The 21,903-nt window shown below is 38.6% G+C and overlaps 1 long non-coding RNA gene across 1 annotated transcript; it reads left to right on the forward strand.

The window, feature by feature from the left end:
• Positions 1-1,451: 1,451 nt before the first annotated feature.
• Positions 1,452-18,439, forward strand: LOC122495634. The gene is made up of 3 exons (XR_006300520.1): positions 1,452-1,547; positions 10,096-10,294; positions 18,279-18,439. It is a non-coding gene; the product is annotated as an uncharacterized LOC122495634 (long non-coding RNA).
• Positions 18,440-21,903: the final 3,464 nt, after the last annotated feature.

A 21,903-nucleotide genomic window follows, 5' to 3' on the forward strand; every position in this document is an offset into this window, starting at 1 on the left:
AGGATTACCCTCCTCCTAGGATTATTATGATGATTATTATGATTAAAAATTTATCATTTGTAGAGCATTTAGAATAGTGTGTAGCATACAGAAAGTACACTGTAAGAATTCATAAAATAAATATAGTAGTTTCCTTTTATTCATGGTTTTACTTTTTGTGGTTTCAGTTACCCATGGTCATCCCTGGTCTGGGAAGCAAGTGATCCTCCTCTGACGTGTTATCAGAAGGTTAACAATAGCCTAATGCTATGTCACAATGTCTATGACATTCAGCTTTCTTCATTTCATCAGAACACATTACATCATCTCACATCATCACAAGAAGAAGGGTGAGTACAGTAAGATATTTCGAGAGTGAGACCACATTCACATAACTTTTATTATAGTATATTGTAATTATTCTATTTTTCTATTTGTTTAGTTATTAATTTTGTACTGTGCCTAATTTATAAATTAAACCTTATCATATGTATGTTTGTATAAAAAAACATAAAATAATAGGGTTCAGTACCATCTGTGGTTTCAGGCATCTTGTGGGCGGGGGGGTATATATCAGGGGGGACTACTGTCTGGGAAGCTATATCTGCTTGGTTTTTTTTTCATTTTCTTTATCGAACAAAAAACAGATGATCACAAATTTTGTATTTGTATAAATGAGGTGCTATTGGTATCTATTAATAATTTATTCAGCACTTTACAAATATATTAACTCATATAATACTCCCGATAATCTCCTCCTGAGGCAGGGTATTAGTACCCATTTTGCAGGCAAGATAACTGAGGCATTTCTATATGGTATTTAAAATGGACTGGTACAGGGGTGCCTGGGTGGCTTAGTTAAGCGTCTGACTCTTGATTCCATCTTAGGTCATGATCTCACAGTTTGTGAGTTTGAGCCCTACATTGGGCTCTTCGCTGACAGCAAGGAGCCTGTTTGGGATTCTCTCTCCCTCTCTTTCTCTGCCCCTACCCTGCTTGTGCTCTCTCTCTCTCTCTCTCCCCAAACAAATAAATAAACAATAAAAAGTTTTAACGGTCTGGTACAGCCATACACACCCCTTTGGCACCTCTCAGACACATATAGCAGAGTTAGGGACCCTATGCTACAGACAAGTTGCTTCAGACACTTTGCCCATATGTCTTCTGAAACATCAACATGTCCCAGCTGATACAAATTTGAGTATTATTTAATTCTGTTATTTAAATTTTATTTTTAAATTTTTTTTTCAACGTTTATTTATTTTTGGGACAGAGAGAGACAGAGCATGAACGGGGGAGGGGCAGAGAGAGAGGGAGACACAGAATCGGAAACAGGCTCCAGGCTCTGAGCCATCAGCCCAGAGCCCGACGCAGGGCTCGAACCCACGGGCCGCGAGATCGTGACCTGGCTGAAGTCGGACACTCAACCGACTGCGCCACCCAGGCGCCCCTAAATTTTATTTTTAAAGATTATCTTTTACTACTACAAAATCAGAGCCTGTCCATTGTCAAACATCAGAAAATAAGGACAAGCAAAAATCACAGAACAAAAGTATTCCTACCCCTCAGTAAGTACCAGCGCTAAGGTTAGTATTTATCCTTCCAGAACTTTATTTATATTTCTCTTTTCTATAAAATGAGATCATGATATATACTACTGTTCTATTTTATTTCCTGTTTTTTTTTTCCTTTTCTGATCAATGATCTCCACTTTTCCATTTCAGCACATTTCATCTCATCTAATAATAAACTATATTTACATTGCCTGATTGTCTCCAAAATGTGCCTTATCACTGTTTATCCAAACCTGAATCTCAGCCAGGACCATGTTTGCATCTGCTTGTTATGTCCCACAAACCTCTTTTAATCTACCCCTTTTTTCATGACACAAATTTATTGAAGAGACTGGGCCAGTTGTCCTGCATTCTTGAACTTTTTTTTTTTTTAATTTGGAAAAGATCCCAAGTTTGCAGAAAATTTGCAGTAAAAATAATTTTCTTTTCTGAAGCATGTGAGAGAAAGTTGCTGATGGGATTGATGCTCCATCATATCTGTTATTGTTATTTGCAATTTATTTATATCAGTATGGACTCACAGATTTCTATTTTATTTAATGGGTTATAATCAGTTACCGTCTTTATTTTCATGCTAATATTGTTCCATATTTGGCTAGTGGGAGTCTCTTCAAGCTGGCTTCTGTATACTTTGGGTGTGACGTGTTTCAAAATTCTTGGATTACTTTTGAACTTTTTGGTACAAAAGAGGTTTCAGGCTTATCTGGTGCTTTCCTTAGCCCAGTTCTGGAATCAGCCATTTATCCAAGATTCTTTTATGTTCTTTAGTGGAGAATAGTGTTTAGAAACCCAAATCTATGCCCTCAGTATGCTCATTGCTATTGGAGTGTCACTGCTCCCAGATGCTCTCAGTGCACAAAGCTGGGGAATGTGCAGATGTGTGCATGTACACTTTGACATTTAAAAAAATCTAACTGTCTAGCCATCTATCTATAATCTCTATCCATCTCTCTCTCTCTCTCTCTCTCTCTCTCTCTCTCTCTCTCACACACACACACACACACACACACACACACACACACACACACACACACACATCTTAAACCTCTGTGTTCACATCACCAGCACAGGGTTCTGATTTTCTCTTGCCATATTTGTAATTTCCTTCTCCAATAGTGAGACACCTAGCTGTCATTGCTCTTACTATATTTATTTATTGAATCAATCCAACTCTATGTAACCAACCTCCTATCTGCCTTCTGTACTGCTTGGGTTCCAACACCCCACACTGGGTTGACCTACCACATGGATGCCCCATGTATGCAGCTTAAGTCCTGCCACCTCATACCAGCCCACCCTTCTTTGTGGGCATCCTCCTCACCCCATTGGTGCTCCAACATACCATACCAGTGCCCCCCCTCCTATCCCATGTGAATGCTTTCCTCATCTTCTAGTCCTCTGACACCAGGCTGAGCCACCTTGCTAAATGGATACCTTCCTCACTCTGCTCAGACTTCATTGCTTACACTGGGTTGCATCCCTGGGGGGAAGGGACACCCTCCTCACCTTGCTTTGGCTATGACACCCCACATGGGGTCACCCTCCCACATGGAGCCTCACCTTACTCTGTTCAGTTTCAACTCTTCACACTAGGACATAAATGCCCTTCTCTTCTTGGTCAGGCTACCCTGTGCTAAGCTTAGCCCTTATATGGATATCCTACTCCTCCCAGTCAGGCTCTTGCACCCTGCTCTGGGCCACCACCACAGCTTATTATCCCCCTAACCCCCAACACTACACTTTGCTTGCTCAGTTGCATCCAATGGCTTTTGCACAGATTATTCAAGAAGAGAAGAAGGGAAAGAAGAAGAGGAAGAGGGACCATATTTGATTCTGGAGGAAAAGAAGGCTGGCACTTTAGTTTCCTCTCCCACAAGTGACTGAGACCCCAGATGTATTCCTTAGTTACTAGCTAAGTTATAAGTGGTTAGTGGTAATTGCACAAATATATGAATTATCTTTTTGAGAGAATCAGGAAAAGATTCCTATTGTTCTTTCACAAAGGATTTGATGAGGAGAGATGCCAGGTCACTAATAATTAGTAGGGAACTGTATTAGTTTGCAAGGGATACCATAACAAAGTACACAGACTGAGGGGCTTAAACAATGAAAATGTATTTTCTTACAGTTCTGGAGGCTACAAGTTCAAGATCAAGGTGTCCACGGGGCTGGTTTCATCTGAAACCCTTTCTTTGGCTTACAGATGGCTGGCTGTCTTCTCTCTGTGCCTTCATACCATCTTCCCTCTGTGTATCTGTGTCCTACTCTCTTCAGTAAGAGCATCAGTCATACTGGATTGGGGCCCACCCTAATGATCTCATTTTAACTTAATTACCTCTTTAAAGATTTTTATCTCCAAATATAGTCACACTCTGAGGCCCTGGGGGTTAAGACTTCAACATATGAATTCTTGAGGGGACATAATTGAGCCTATTATAGGGACATATTCTCATAAGGCCTTACATTCTTCTTTTTGTGGTCAGAGTGTCTTATGCAATGTAGATTTTTAGGGCTTCTTTATTTGAATGACTAACCTCTTTAGAAAAGTTTATTCTTTCTTATCATTTCCCAGGAAAAATCCCTACTACCAAATCTGAGGAAAGTAGTATGAATATTTTGGTGGGCTAGGGAGGAGGTTTTGATCTCTGGGTTTCCTGAATAGCAAGTTGAAGCCAAGGGCAGGAACATCAAAAAGAAAGTGAACATGTACTAAGGGGACCTGGAAGATTGGCTGCAGGGCCCACTGAAGGAAATGAGTCAGTGGTTCTTGCTCTGGGACAGATGTCTGGCTCAGGGGCCCTGGGCTGGATGCGGAGGTTGGAAACACTGGCCCATTGGATAAAAAGGGCACACTCCAGGATTTGGGGAGGAACTACATTCAGGGTAAGACTGAAATAGAAGGTCAGGCTCAATGTACCATGAAGTATCAATCCAAGGAGATCCAGGTACCAGACCACAGCACAGGAGTAGAAATAAGGAGCTAGACAAAGAGGGTTAAGAGTAGAAAGTACAATGTGGAACATGGAGCAGTTTTCTGAAGCACTGGGACATTACTGTAGGAGCTGTTTATAGGCCCTTAGCTGCCTGGCCATCCTAGAACTGTAGGAGCCGTTAGAGTAACCAAATCAAGTCAGGCACTTTGTAAATTAGAACTTTCTTGGAAGCAAATGACAGACATTCTAACTCAAATAAGCTTAATTAAAAATGGGAATTCATTGGTGCATGTAGCTGAAAGGGGAAAATCTAGCTTCAGGCACAACTGGATCTTGGGGTTCAAATAGTATCATTACTTCCCATCTGATGTGTTCTCAACTCTGCCTTCCCCTTTGATTTGGCTACATTTTTTGACGACATGTGGCCTTTCTAGGACTAGGAGAAATGTTTTCAAGTAGAGCAACTTCTACTTTCCTTCATCTCTCCAGAAGAATCTCCCCTCTTTCTTCCATTGTGTATCCTAAATTTTAAGGATGACTCTAGAAGAGTTTGAATCATATACCCATTCATAAATCAATCACATAGTCAGAAATATGGCATGCTCTGAGTGGTTATTCTGGTTCTGGTAGGGGCTAGGCACAACTGTATCAGAATCATGTAGAAAGGGAGAACTGAGGATCCCTAGAAGGGCAGCAAAGTGCTATTACCAAAAAAAGAGAGAATGGATGCATGGTGGGCAAAACCATGCATCCATCATAATCACCTATACCAAAACCAGGGAATGGACACATTTTACATGCCCAAGATAGCTTCTATCCTGGAATATTCTGTGTGCTAGATTACCCCTAATATGTGGGAGAATGACCCTAGAAGACTAGGTCTGAGGCTTCTATAAGACATCCTAGAGTTTCTTGCTGTGGCACTGGCCTCCTTCTGAGTCAGGCCCTGTTAAACCAGTGTCTACTTTGTCCCACTTTCGCTTGTCATTTTAGTTTCCCCTAAGAGACTAGTAAGCAGTTAGTTTGACCATAGCACATATAGTAGGCAAAGTACGTCCAAGTTTAGCCAAGCAGGGAAGTGAATCTTCAGGTGTCTGGTGAGATGTCTCCTGCCATAGAGGCCTAGGGACTGTTTCTGCTTTTAGGAGAAAATGTTATAAGCTATTACAAAATATGGGGAAAACGCTGGCTTGTTTTTTGGCGTATTCCATCCCTTTCTTCCGCCTTCCTTCCTACCTTCCATTTCTCCGACTATCTTCTATCATCTATGACACTTATACAACACTCATTATGTGCCAGGCACCATTCTAATATGCTTTTTACAAATATCAGCTCCTTTGTTCCACATAATTGTTATATACTAACAGTACCCTTTGTGTCCCAGTGGAGGAGAGATGTTTTCTTCCTCAGGCTTATGAAAGTCTACAAGTTGATCCTGAAGATTTGGAAAGTCAAAGTAAATCAAAATTTAAAATAACAAAGAGAAACTTAGCTCAGAACAAGTCAAGGTTACCCTCATCCTCCACACATATGAAAAGAAAATGTTAAATAAGTTTTCACTGAAGTATTTAGTTCCTGGGTCTTTTGAAAATCATACCTTAAGACACTCCTCTGAATTACCTCAACGTGATATAAGTAAATGGAATTCCAATCAAAGTCATTAAGGGTCTTCTATGTTCTAGATACTATGCTGAAAAATATACTTATTTGTCCTTAGTGAATGAGACACAGTTCCTGTTTTCATGAAACTTACTGTCTAGAGAATAATAGTCACATGTGGCAGAGGTTGATAACTATCTCTAGGTTTATTCCATTCTCCTTCCTATTAGTAATAGAGTCCCCAAAAGTTTTAACTGTGCATATGGCTGCCAAGCTAGAAAACTACTTTCCCTAGCACCTTTGTGATTAGATTTGGCCATGAAATTATATTTTGGCCAATCAGGTGTGAGCAAAAGTAATGTATACAACTTCCCAGTTACACTGTTTAAAGAATCTCCTTTCTCCCATTTCTCTGGTTTCCCTTCCTACAGATTGGAATGTACAGATATGGTGCTGGGGTCCGTCTTCAACTGTAGGATAAGAACCATACTCTAGCAGCCTATCTCAACTGATTTCTGTAAGAGAATTAAGCCTTACAGAAAATGAGTTAAGTAACTCTTATCTCCATTATTCCAAGGATGGTACAAAGCTATACTACTCTAGATACCTAGGAGAAAAGTTAATTCATTAACACAGTGGATGCTTTAAAGCATTAAAACTTAATTCTCTTCTGAAAACTCCATTGGGAAGGGCTGCTAAAGGATATTGGAGTAAAAAGACAGAAGGAACCTGGACTCCTGGAAGTCCACAAGGATCACAGCCTCTAACCCATTCTAGACTGCTGGCCCATCTCTGGGGTATATGAAAAAGAAATTGTCAGTACTATTGGAGCCACTATATTTGATGGTCTTTTATATAGTAGCTTAGCCTTTTGCCTATCTAATTTATACCAACAGGAGAAAGAGCATTGTTGTGGGACTCAAGAGGTTTGAGTTCAAAGAGAGATGTGATGTTGGGCCAGTCGGTCTCAATCTGAGAAGATAAATAAGGGCACTTTGGGTATTATCTTTGGCACAATCCTTTGGCTAAGGGAGGCCATCTGGACAGGGCAGGAGCAGGAGATTCAGGGAAAACAACTCAAAAGCAATGTCAGGAGGAGCTTTTACCATTTGTGTCCTTCCTGCCCAGTTTTGTTCTAGATCCCTCTGGGGTAAATACCCCTCTTTTTCATGAACCAAAAATTGAAGGTGCCAAAGAACAGAGTGGATGTGTAAAAGGCCGATCAGACCAAACACATATTAGCAAATGGCTGGCCTTTCTTTTGGGAGATACATCTTTCCTCAAAGACAAATGGCTGTCGTTGCCCACAGAGAGGGTGTTAATAGGCATCTTGGGACATGCATTCTGGGTTCTGCTGGATTTTTGTTTCTCTCCAATATGGTAACTTTGCAGCACCAAAGTCCAACTGTTGATCTCCCTCCCCATAGTTTTTATTAATACAGTCACGGCACACTAGATATAACTGCTAGTCAGAGAGGTCCTAATTAGTACTGGTGCCCAAAGTGCACACCCATGGACAATATCACATGTAATACTTGTAATCACTTAGAAGATGAAGGAGGTATCAATCTAGATTCTGTAGATGAGAAAACTCATGTCTGAAGAATTTTAAATAACTCATGGAAAGCCATGGAGCTATTAAGTGCTTGTCTGGCTCCACAATTGATATTCTTATTATACCATGTAGCTTCTAAGTATTGAGTACAAATGACCTCTGAGGTAGATTGAATAATTAACCCCAATTTTTCACCTCTCCCTGTATCTACACTCTTTAAAAGTGAGTTTGTAGTTCCTTTCACTAGGGCCATAATGTACTTCCTGGTCTCTTAACTTTGGACTTAGCCATCTAAACTGCTTTGGCCAATGCAATGGGGATGGATAGCACTATGTGCCTGTTCTGAGCCTCAGCCTTAAAAGATATCACATTTCCTGCCTTCCCTCAGTGGCTTCTGCCATTGCCATGGGAAGGAGATGCCCTGGATAGTCAACTACACCAAGGAGGATGAGAAGAAGCCCCCTTCAGGCCCCAGAATGAGCGAACATGGAGCAAATCTGAGCCCCTTACAACAAGGAATTGATCCCAGTTAGATTTGCAGATTGAGGCAGAGCAATCAGCCAAGCTCAGCCTGGATAGGCCTGGCCAACCCGCAGACATGTAAGAATAAATGAATATGGTATTATAACATTGAGATGGTTTGTTATATATACATCAATAGCTGACTGAGATGATCTTTTAGAACACTTCTTTAGCTACTGTGGAAACATGATTGCATTGTTCTGAAACTGGGATTAGAGGTACCATTATTTTCCTTATATAATACTTTAATGGCTCCCTGTAGCTTTTATGATTAGGTCCACATTCTGACCTCTAAACAATCTTGGATCTGATCCTCCCTGACTATCTATAGCATCTCCTCCTCTACACACTCATTACATTGAATCCCCACATGGGTCATGCTGTTTCACACCTCCCTGTCTTTGTGTACTCAGTTCCCTCTTCCAAGAATGTCTCCTTCTCTGCCCAATTCTAATAATTCTCTAGTATCCATTTCCTGTGTAGTTTGTTCTGTGCCTCGCATTGTGCCACAGTTTCTACATTATAATAACTGTACCCACCTTCTTCCGATATGTAATCGCCACTGCCTGGACGCTGTTACCTTGGGTTTGTTTCTATCACCCCTCTTAGGAGATCAATGCCCTAACAGCGCCTCCTACCTGGCCCACAGACAGTAGCTACTACTGAGCTTGTCATGAGAGAATGCCCCTCTCATCAATGCATCCTTATTGCTTTGGTAAATGGTTGACTGGTGGGCTTTCTTGCTTTTGGTAACTTATGTATCTATCTGGTAATCTCTGGGATCTATTTGGTAATCTGTCTGGACTTTTGATCCATTCTTCCACCATCTGCATTGGCAGCTCTGGCATTTGTATTTCCTTTAGTGTGGTCCATCACTTTTTCCAAGATTCCTAAAAAGCTAAGTTAGCCACATATTAGATTCATCTTCTGAGGTCATTGCCTGGTATTAAATCCTGTGTCAGTGGACAGTGCTACCAGAATTGACAAACTCTTCCTTATTTATCTCTATGTTTTACTCTTCTGGATCCCTGCACCTTTGAGGTCAGTCCCATATTTCCTGAACTCCTGCTGGTATATGTTAGCCAGATCCTGCATCAACTTTGGGTTACAATCCCCTATTCTAGTACAAAGTCCAGCACTGGCCATCCAGAGTCCTAATCTGTGTATAGCAGCCCTGCCCACATAGAGAATTTTACTTTCTTTGAAGCTATCCTATAATGATTAAGGAGGGTCATCAGCTTTTTCTTCTCTCCTGTATAGGCGATGAAAGCCTCTTTATATGCTACCACAGGAGTGCTCTAGCTTCCACACTCAGCTTTTGATTATACATTAATCACTCTCGACCACTGTCTCTTGCCTGAGCACACTCAATTCCACTGTTCTTACAATTTCTTCCATCTTTCGGTCATGCATCACAACCTTTTTTGTGTGTGTGTGCTAAAAAATAAAGAAGTACTCAATGAATAAGACAACCTGCAACAAAGGAAATTCTGGAAGAGGGCTAATAGCTGCGGGCTGGATGTCTGCCAACAGTACTCCAGAAGTGAAGGAAGGCATAGAGGCATGAGGCACCCTGGCACGGTGGAGGACTATAAGCAGTCTAGAATTGGAGTTAGAGCTGGAATCACATACTTAGTAGTATATGTCTTCTGAGAGTTAGTCTAGTTGTTATTCTACTGTAACAAGCAATCTTGTGAAGTCAGATAAAGCAGCTAGATTTCTTGCTCACACCAGGGAAAAGCCATGTGCTTCTGCCTTTTTGCTTCTCAATTACTACCACCTCTTGTCACAAGAACAGGATAGAGAAGTATAGAATAGGGGCCCTGGAAGAATACGTAAAACTGGGGCTTTATGCCAACATTTTGGGGATCTCTCAGCACCAGTCACTGATGCTCCTTGGTGTCCTCTCCTCTCCCATACTGCCATGTTCAAGGGTTCCTGTACCAGTCAGCCTTCGGGGAGACAAGAACAATGCCAATGACTACCGATTCCTCCCTTCGTCAACTCTCTCCTAAGGGGCAGAGAACTCAAGGAAGCTCTAACTTCCATTTCTAGGATTGTCACCACCCACTTTACAGCAGAGATTCAACTTTATTAAAGGATTCACTCAACTTATTAGCCTGTTTGAGAAGGTAAATTTTTCCAATATAAAGTAATAAGAGTTATTTCTAGAAAAAAATGGAAATTTTATATACAGAAAAAGAAGAAATAAATGCATTCATCTCATCACACAAAGACAAACCATTGTTGCATTTTGGTACATTTTATCCTATGTTTTTCATGATTATTTTTTACATAGTTATAATCATATAAAGCATTTTTCTTGCTTTAGACTTTAACATAAAAGAAGCATTTTTCCATTGTAATCCTTGTAAGCATAACATAAATAGAACATTACACAGAAAGGAATGTATTACCTACTTAATCATATCCTTATTTAGGGGAAGATATACAATATATATGGTATATATTATATGATATATATAATATATATCACATATATCATATGCACACACACACAAAGTGCTACAAATAAGGCCTTTATTAAGGCTTTTAATTTAAAATTAATGCTATTTTCCATGTTAAGAAAAATTATTTGTAGGCCTAATTTTAAATTGCTGTATATTTCACCCTTTGAATGTACTGAAACTTGTGAGCTAGTTGGTATTATCAGTCATATGATGTATTGTTGGTGTTTTGCTATACCAAACTAATCTGTTATATATTTCGATGTCCTTAGAATTAGAATAGACTTCTAGAAGTACTTTATTAGGTAAAAGAATGTGACAAAGAGTGCTAACTTTTCAGCAAACCCATTCATTGTTTCTTCTTTCTGGGCACACAACTAGACCACATTTCCCAGTCCCCTCACAGTGAAATGTGCCCACATAGCTGAGTTCTATCCAGAGGAATGTGAGTTACTTCCAGGCATCCCCATAAAACATTACATGCACACTTCTCTATACTTTTTCTACTTCTGCAGAATGACCCCTGGACATCTCCATTGAATCGGGCCAAGGATCCATTAATTTCCAGATTCTTGAATGATTGTATAATCGTATAGAGCATCTCTCTTGCCCTCTCCCTTCCTCTGTCCCTGCATATCTCTCTGCTGTTCTTTCTCTTTTAAACACACACACACACACACACACACACACACACACACACACACACACAAGACCTGAAATAATTTAGGAATATCCTATGAAGAAGAAATACTCTATTTTGTTTGAGCCATTATACTACATTTTTGGGCCAATGTCTCAGCAGTTAGTGTTACCATGGCTAAAAAAATACACATTTTAAAATATCTTTGTATATTGGGTTATTTTTTGTACTTATTTTTAAACTGATCTAGAAATGTACAGCTAATACATATTCTCATCTGCAATGTATGAGAAAGCCCACATCATTGTCAGCATTAAAAATAATTCGGCACCTTGCATAGAAAGGTTTATCATTAACTTTGCCTTTTTTGATTACCAGTGAAATTGAATATTTTTGTTTATTAGTCATTTGTATTTCATGACATTTTTTTCAAATATGGAGGCTGTATAATTTTTTTAAAGCACTCAAATACATCTTTCTGTGATGACTTTTATTGTTCTAATCTACATGTTTACACACAACTCAAAATTAATATTCTATTGACCTGAAGGGTGAGGTTTACTTTTTTTGGCTAATAATTTAGAGCTAACTATATTTTAAAGGTATAGTAATATCTCATGACCAATAATATCAAGAAAAAAATGAATTTGGTTCTGCAATTCTGGGAAAACTGAATTGTTAATCAGATAATTGCAGAACAGCAAGTTCAAAACAAATACCAAGCAATTCCTTTGAAACTCTGGTTTGAAACAGGGCTACCACCTGGTATATTGTATATTTATTTGGTCTTGGGAAGTGTAATTTGGCTGCAATTCACTGTAATTAGGAACAGTATTATAATGGAGTTTAGCTCAACTCATGCATTGGCTTTGACTTACATGACATGTAACCATCTTGGGTTTCTTACATGAGCTGAATGTTTTCTTCCAAACTTGGTCTCCACCCTATATTTTTCACCTTGCACAGAAAGCTAGGAGTGGGGGAATGGGCAGTGACTAGGATTCTGGAAATATAACCCATTCCCCTGTACTTATTTTTACCTCTCTCTTCTTACATGGCTCTGCTAGTCACCTTTACCTTACCCTCATGGCTATCTTGGTTAACTAAGTCTCAGCTATTATTAGGACATACAATACAAACATTTATTGAGTCCTACTATGTGTCAGATACGGTCTTACATGATGAGAACACAGTAGGTAAAGGAATAAAGCAAAACTCCCCGTCCTTGAGGGACTTCCAGAAAGTATACAATAGCATAATAAATAAATACTATTACATACTATGTTAGCAAATAGTAAGTGCTGTGGAAAAACAAATAGAGCAGGGTAAGGGTAATTGGGAGTTCTGGGGTGGGGAGGGACTGGATTAAATTGTATTAAATTGGTGGTCAGGGTTGGCCTCATGGAGATGTGAGAAAACTCTTCAAGAAAGTGAATGAGGAGAGATGGTCAACTAGATGTCTAGGGAAGATGAGTAGCCAGTGCAAAGTCCCTAATGCAGGAGTAGCAAGAAAGATGGCAGTAAAGCTGGAGCGAGTAACCATGGAGAAGTGAGGAAGGGATGTAGGCTACATCATGCAGTATCTTGCAGGCCATTATAAGCACTTTGGCTCTTACTCTGGGCACAATGGGAAGCCACTGGAGGGTTTTGAACAGATCAATGACATTATCTGATTTCACTGTGAAAAGTTCTATTCCTATTACCTATTGCTGTGCAACAAACCACCACAAATCTTAGTGACCTAAAACAGTTTATTATTTCTCATGGTTCTGTGAATTGGCTGGGCACAGTTGGGCAGCTCTTCCTTGAGATCTCCAGTCAGATGGCAGGTGATGCTGGCTGTAGGTTGGGTCCTCAGTTCAGGCATTGACTGGAACATCCTCATATAACTTGGGCTTCTCAAATATGGAAATTGGGTTCCCAGGGGCAGCATTGCAAAGGTGAGCATTCTATGAGGTCTTAAGTGGATGCTGCAAGGCTTCTTATGAACTAGCCATTTTGCCTCATTCTATTGTTCAAGCAAGTCTCAGATGTTAGCCTGGATTCATAACAGGTGATTTAGATTCCACTTCTAGTTGGGGGGTGGCAAAGTCACGTTGCAGAAGAGTACATGGGATGAGAGTTATTCTTCTGGCTGCTATTGGAAAATATAAAATGCCTCAGGGTCCCTCTAGCTGCTGTAATGAGAATAGATTGGGTGGTGAAGGAAAAGATGGGAAGGGGCATGGGCTAAGTGCAGTCTGTCTAAGCAGGTAATTGCAATAACCCAAGCAGAGATGATGGTGTTGTGATATGGTAACAGTAGAGATAATATAAAGTAGTCAGATTCTGGATTTACTCTGAAGGTAGAGCCATCATTATTTACTGATGCCTTGGATGTGAGTGTGAAAGAAAGAAGTCAAGATGTTAACAAAGTTTGTTCTGGGCAACTAGAAGGATAGAGTTGCCAATAGATGTGAAGAAGATTGCAGGTAAAGCATATTTGGGCATGATATGTTTGAAATGTCTATTAGATATCCACAGGGAGAAGTTAAGGTAGCAGTTGGCTATACAAGCTGAGAGCAAGGATGGAGAATATTTTAACATATTTAAAATACATTATGAGTGCTCTGTGAGTGCCTTCGAAGCTCTAAAATTCTGATAGATTTTTATTTGCCTCATTTTCAAATGCTATGTATGGCACTAATTACAATAGCCACAAACTACATACTTCCCAAATGTCCATCAACAGTAGAATGGACAAATATATTGTGGTATATGCACCTAATGGAATATATATAGCAATGAGAATGAATGAATCATAGTTATGTACAATAATATTAAGTCTCTCAAACGTTTAAAAATTTTTAGATGTTTAATTGTAGTAAAGTCATGTAATATAAAGTTTATTAAGTGTACATTTTTAAGTACCGTTCAGTAGTGGTAAATATTCACCTTGTAATTCAACAGATCTCCACACCTTTTTCACCATGCAAAACTGAAAAACTATACCCATTAAACACAATTCCCCATTTCCCCCTTCAGCTAGCCCCAGGCAGACACCATTCTACTTTCTGTTTCTATGAGTTTGACTACTTTAGATACTTCATATAAGTGGAACCATACAGTATTTTTTGCGTGACTTATTTCACTTAGCATAATGCCCTCAAAGTCCACCCACAATGTAGCATGTGACAGGATCTTCTTCCTTTTTAAGGCAGAATAATATCCTTTATATGTATATGCCACATTCTGTTTATCCTTCCACTGATAGACACTTGGCTCTTATGAGTAATGCCTCTGTGAACATGGGTGTGCAAATAATCTTCTCAAGATTCTGCCTTCAATTCTTTTGGATATATACCCAGAAGTGGATATCTGGCTCCTATGCATTCTATTTTTACCTTTTTGAGGAACCACCATACTGTTTTCTATAGTGGTTGCAGCAGTTTGCATTCCCACTAACAGTACATAAAAGTTCCAATTCTTCCATATCCTTGTCAACATTTGTTTTTTTTTTTAATAGTAGCCATCCTAATGGGTGTGAGGTGGTATCTCATTGTGATTTTGATTTGTAGGTCTCTAACAATTAGTGATGTTGAACATCTTTTCATATGCTTATTGGCCATTTGATTATTATCTTTGGAGAAATGTCTGTTCAAGTCCTTTGCCCATTTTTCAACCCAGTTGTTTTTTGTTAAGTTGTATTTCTTTATATATTCTGGGTATTAGCCCTTTACCAGATATATGATTTGCAAATATTTTCTTCCATTCCTTTTTTTTTAATTTATTTATTTACATTGAAAGAGAGAGAGGGAGTGCACACGTGTGAGCAGGGAAGGGCCAGACAGAGACAGGGAGAGAGAGAATCTTGAGCAAGCTCCATGCTGTCAGTGCAGAGCCTGATACAGGGCTTGATCCGATGACCCTGGGATCATGACCCAAGCTGAAACTAAGAGTTGCATGCTAAACTGACTGAGACATCAGGTGCTCCTTCTCCCATTCTGTACGCAGAGATTTTTACTCTGTTGATTGTGTCTTTTGCTGTACAGAAGTACTTAATTTTGATGAAGTCCAATTTATCTATTTTTGTTTTTGTTTTGTGTGCTTTTGGTGTCAGACCCAAGAAATAATTGCCAAACCTAATGTCCTGAAGCTTTTTCTCTATAGTTTCTCGTAGTATTTTTATAGTTTTAGGTCTTACATTTAGGTTTTTATAATTCATTTGGGTTGATTTTTTGTATATGATATAGGGTAAGGGTCCAATTTTATTCTTTTGCATGTAGATGTCCAGCTTTCCCATCATCTTTTGTTAAAGCCACTGTCCTTCCTCATTAAGTGGTCTTGGCCCCTTGTCAAAGATAATTTAGCCATTTATGCGAGGGCTTACTTGGCTATTATAGTTTATTGGTCTATACATCTATCTTTATTCCATCAAACATATTTTTAAATGAAAGAAACCAGGCACAAAATAATATGAACTGTATGATTCCATTTATATAAAATTCAAAAATGATTAAATCTAATCTATAGTGTTAGCAGTCTAAGGGAATATCCTTATGGGGGTGGGTGGCTCGAAGGGAATATGTGAAGGGCTTTTGGTGGTACTGGTAATATTGTTTTTTGATCGGTGTGCTGATTATACAGGGGCATTCATAAGTAAAATTCACGGAGTTACGCACAGGTATTTAGTATTCACTTACTTCAGAATCTTGATACTATTTGATATAATCTTTTTTAAAAGTAAACTCTACCCCCAATGTGGGATTCAAACTCACAACCCCCAAATCAAGAGTTACATGCTCTACTGACTGAACCAGCCAAGTGCTTCTATAGTATTTAATATAATCTTAATGAAAAACTGTTGCATAGGAATAGAGAACTATGATTACAAAAAAATCCATTGATCCTGTATTGCTTTTAATTATTATGACGTGTGTGTGTGTTTTCCCCTATTGGATTCAAACTTAGGCAAGATGATAAGAGTTTCGATATAAGTTTCAGACATTCACATTCAAGGGGACTTCTTTCTTTACACACCTGTCAAAGTAGTTAGGAACGAGTGGATGAAAGAGAATAAGCAATGCTTCATATTGCATTCTTTGAAGGATTGGGGTGTTGAACAAAAAAGAATCCAACTGAGTAAATTTGAAGATCTAATTGACTTTATTAAGTGATTCATGAATCAGGCAGTATCCCATCTAGCAAGTAGAAAGATGGTCCTGAGGAGTTGTATAAAATGGAAGGTGTCTTACAGGAAAGAGGATAGGGTAAGGAAGTTATTAGAAAAGAAAAAAAAAAAAAAAGACAGTTTCAAGCAAGGTGACTTTTCCTTAAGGGGAAGGCAGGAGGTCTTATCATGCTGATGAATTCATCTTCCTTTTGAGGGGTGAGATAAAGAGGGCCCGTGTGACAGATCACCTCATTGGTGCTGACCAGACAATTCCTGACTGACTTGTCAAGACTACATTTCCAGGGGAGGTTGAAACTGCAGTTAGGTTATGTATGAAGCCCTGGTTTGGTGACTTAGCCCAGGTTCCATCTTGGGCCTGTTGGTTTTCTTGTTAACAAAGGTAATGTTGACTTTTGTTAGTTGAGGGATGGCATCTGACTAGAATACTTTCCTTAACTGTAATATTCTGGTAATGTCAACTTTGACAAAGAAACATTTTTATATAACGCCAAGCTAATCAGGATAGCTGCCAAAATAGAGACCCATCAATTATTCCTGTAAACCCATGTCAAAGGAAAAAGAGAGTAAAGACTTCTCTTCAATATATCTATATTAGAGCTCCCCAAACTGTGTGCCTTGGCATATTGAGTACCAGGAATGAGTTGCAAGTCTGTGGAGGCACAGATTCTACTCAGCCCTCAAGATGGTCAAGCTAGGCTTGGGGAAACTGAAACTACTTGAGCTGGCCATGTCCTGCAATGAAATGCCTCAATCCTTCATCCCAACATGCCTTAAAGGTATCATCTTCTTTGCCATGATATGCAAATGGTTAGAAAGTCAGCAATGAGAAAAAATGGTAAGAAGGGACCCAACACAGCAAACAGTTCCACTTGTAAATAGAGAATTACTCCTCAATTCTGATAGTAACCCAGGTTAGTAGGATGTACAAGAGGGGCCTCTAGGAAAGAAAAGTTAGGTATCAAAGGAAGGCTCTAGAGTCAAACTACTTGATTTTGAATGATGGCTCTACCACTGTCCAACTGTTTTTTGTAAAGTACTTGAAAGACAAAAAGACACTGCTCTGTGCCTCTGTTTACTCATCTGTGATTCATAGAAATTTACCTCATAGAATGTGAGAATTAAATTACATTAGTTCAGTGTTTATCATATAGTATCAAGAAATATTAGCTATTATTAATATTGAGTACCACTGAGTAACATTTGTTGAGTACGAAGCTTGAGTGCTAGGCTTGCTAGGAATTTTTACAAAGTTTATTCAATCTAATCTGCAAAGTCGTTTTTATTATTTCCCATTTTATAGATAAGGAAATAAACGCTTAGGTTAAATGACTAGCCCATGGCTACACAGCTAATTAATGGCCGAAGTAGACTTTAACTTGTAGGTCATGTAAACCCATGGCCTTCAAATGTTTTTGCTAATATACTCCCTGGCACATTTTTAAAAAAACATTTACTTCTGTAATTTTATTGTAAGTTTAATAGTTGCAAAGAATAATGTTTCCAGCAGGTTGTAAATATTGATGTTTCAATACAAAACTGTTATGTTACTCTTCTGAATGTATCCAATCGTATTTAAATTCTACAATGGTTGGTTCCTAACCATCATCTGTTAAAAAAAAAATTCTTGAAAAACTCTTTGTAATAGTAAAAAAAAAAATTTACACTGTTCCTTTCTTTCCATGAAGTTGTTTTTCCATCCTAATGCCCCTTATCCAGAATTTTATCCCCCTGGTTTTTATGTTTCAAAATATTTTGTTGATTGCTCTATCATATTTTTTTCTCCACAATAAATATACACATGTAAGTATAATTTAAAATTTTTTTCTACGTTACAGAGTTAGAACAAACAATCCTAAAAACTGTATGGAACCACAGAAGACCCCAATTAGCCAAAGCAACTTGGAATAAGAAAAGCAAAGCTGGAGGCATCACAATTCCGGATTTCAAGTTACATTACAAAGCTGTAGTGATCAAGACAGTATGGCATTAATACAAAAATAGACACATAGATCAATGGATCAGAATAAAAAATCCAGAAATGAACTCATAATTATATGGTCAATTAATCTTTGAAGAAAGTAGGAAAGAATATCCAATGAGAAAAAGAACGTCTCTTCAACAAATGGTGTTCGGAAAACTGGATAGCAATATGCAAAAGAATAAAGCTGGACCACTTTCTTATACCAAACACAAAAATAAATCCAAAATGGATCAAACACCTAAATGTAAGACCTGAAACCATTAAAATCCCAGAGACAGTGACCTCTTTAATATTGGCCTTAGCAACTTCTTACGAGGTATGTCTCCTGAGGCAAGAGAAACAAAAGCAAAACTACTGGGACGTCATCAAACACACACACACACACACACACACACACACACACACACACACACACAAAAACCAAAAAAACCAAAAAACACCTGTACAGGAAACAATCAATCAATAATCAACAAAACTAAAAGGCAACCTACAGAATGGGAAAAGATATTTGCAAATTTTATACCTGATAAAGAGTTAGTATCCAAAATATATAAAGAATTTATAAAACTCAACGTCCAAAACACAAATAATCCAATTTAAAATGGGCAGACGACATGAGCAGACATTTTTCCAAAGAAGATATACAGATGGCCAATAGACACATAAAAGATGTTCAACATAACTGATCATCAGGGAAATACAAATCAAAACTACAATGAGTATCACCTCACACATGTCAGAATGGCTAAGATCAACAACATAAGAAACAGCAGGTGTTGGCCAGGATGTGGGGAAGGGGAACCTTCTTACACTGTTAGTGGGAATGCAAACTGTTACAGCCACTCAGAAAAACAGTATGGAGGTTCCTCAAAAAGTTAAAAATACAACTACCCCATGATCTAGCAATTGCACTACTAGGTGTTTACCCAAAGAATAAAAAAAATACTAATTCAAAGGAATACATGCACCCTGATGTTTATAGCAGCATTATCCATAATAGCCAAACTCTGTAAACAGCCCAGGTGTCCATTGATAGTTGAAGGGCTAAAGTATATACATAAAGGTTATATATATGTGTGTCTATATATATATATATATATATATATATATACACACACACACACATATATACATACATACATATTTTATATACATATATAAAGGGTATATATATATATATATATATATATATATATATAAAATGGAATATTGTGCAGCCATCCAAAAGAATGAAATCTTGCCAATTGCAATGATATGGATGGAGCCAGAGAGTATTATGCTAAGTGAAATAAGTCAGTCAGACAAAGACAAATACCTTATGATTTCACTCAAATGTAGAATTTAAGAAACAAAACAAATGAGCATAGTGGAAAAAAAAGAGCGAGGCAAACTAAGAAACACATTCTTAACCATAGAGAACAAACATGGTTACCAGAGGGGAAGTGAGTGGGAGATGGCTGAAATAGGTGATAGGGATTAAGGAGTGCACGTGTTGTGATGAGTAGCAGGTGTTGTACGGAAGTGTTGAATCACTAAATTGTACACCTGAAATATTACACTGTATTTTAACTAACTGAAATTTAAATAACAACTTTTTAAAAATTTCCGGTGTTACAATTTTTTTCTCTGAATTGAATTATTATAATTACTAGTGGTACATAATTTATTAAAATATAAATAGATTATACATTTAATAAGTAATTATTGAACATAGATGTAAGATACTGGAACTGAATTTTCATGAGACACATGGGAGTCACAGGTGTTTATGGAACTTTGTTTAAAGGAAATACCAAAGTGTCCTCTAGCTTGCCTTCTGGGCAATCTTTCCTCTCAGGGCAATGCACTTTGGAGAGGCATCGGGTATGTGAGCGGAATTTTCTCTTTTGGAAAGTGGGAGAAAGGCAATTATAAAAGGCACCTTTCAAGCAAACCAACTTTTGGAAGGAGACAATATGACCTTTGAGATTCTGGATCTTGAAACTGGTGCTTTAAAACTCTCCATGCCTCTTGGGGAACCCTTGAGCACTAAGATGACCACACTCCAGTTTATGCCTTCGTGCTGATGGAATTATTAAGAGCACCCCCTGTCACTCTCTAAGTATCTCAGTCTGAATGATCTCATTGGTCACCCCCTCAAGTATCCCTTCTGGTTTCCTAATGGAACACATATTCACATTTAAAGACGACTCTTATAAACCAAGGGGTGCCTGACTTATAATCTCATTTTATCACCAGAATTGCCATGTGAGGTGTTTTTATCATACTCTCCTTTTTGTTTTCTTTTTCTTTACAGAAAAGAAAGCTGAAATCCCAAAGAGTTTAAATGACCAGTCACAGCCAGGAAGTGGCTACACCAGACCCCAAGTCCTGGTCTCCTAGTCTTTAAAGTCTATGCTTATAATCAAGGCTAGTCCCTGGGTCTCCAGCATAAGGAACACTGCCTTGTGTTGTTGGTTCCCTTCACAGGCGCCTGAAGTCCCACCTCCCTGAAACTGTAGTTTAGGTCTGCTCACCAAGAGACTACCGTTTGGGCCATATTTCCATGCAAACACACCTCCACCCAGGTTCCCTTTCACAGCTGCCTTCACTTTCTCTTCATCTCTGTCCTGATTCTGTTCACCAGCATCTCTTCTCTGGGTGGCTACATACTATGCCCAGCCCGTTGGGCAAAGGCAGTCAGAGATGTCTCTTCAAAATGCTAACTTCACCTGCTTACACAAGTTTGGTGCTTCCCATAAGGATAAAGACTGAACCTTACCCAGATTTACAACACTCTTTTCAAATATACATGTCAGCCCCACTGACCTTTCTTTTTCCTTCTCCAACCCCCACCTGCCTTGTCAATTGTTTGTCCCACACACGTGTCCACCTCCCAAGCCTGTGTTCTATTCATATTTCAGATCTCACCTCAGTTCCCTAAGCAGCTTGCCTGGGCTTTGTGCACCACTCTCTGCCACACCACCTTGGTGTCCATCCAATGGTGTACTGGAGCCAACTGGTACAGCCTCTCAAAGCCAAGTGCTCACATCACCTCCCAACTCCAGCGTTGTGTGAGGTCATACTGGCATTTTGAAATTGGCCATGGAGAGAGTATTTATACCATAGAAGTTGGCAAATGGTACAAATCAGGTCTCTCTGGTTGGTAAACATTTACCAGCACAATACTGTGACTCTTCTAAGTTTTCATAACACTCTGAATACTATTTATTTCTTCATTTATTCACTGAATATTCACTCACTGCCTACTCTGTGTCAGATACCAGTAGTTGCTGAGAATATAAAGGTTGGCCAATCAGATAGTTCCGGTGGTCATGGAGCTTACAGTGCTGAACGGGGAAGACGGACCTTAGTCAAATATTCACATATAAAATATAAAATGATAACTCTGTTAAAAACAAAAAATGCTTTAAAAATATATACTAGGATAATTGACCTAGTCTAAGAAGATTTTCCTGAGCTAAAATCTGAAGGATAAT

Source organism: Prionailurus bengalensis, chromosome F2, assembly GCF_016509475.1.
Source record: "Prionailurus bengalensis isolate Pbe53 chromosome F2, Fcat_Pben_1.1_paternal_pri, whole genome shotgun sequence".
In the NCBI taxonomy this organism is placed as follows: Eukaryota; Metazoa; Chordata; class Mammalia; order Carnivora; family Felidae; genus Prionailurus; species Prionailurus bengalensis.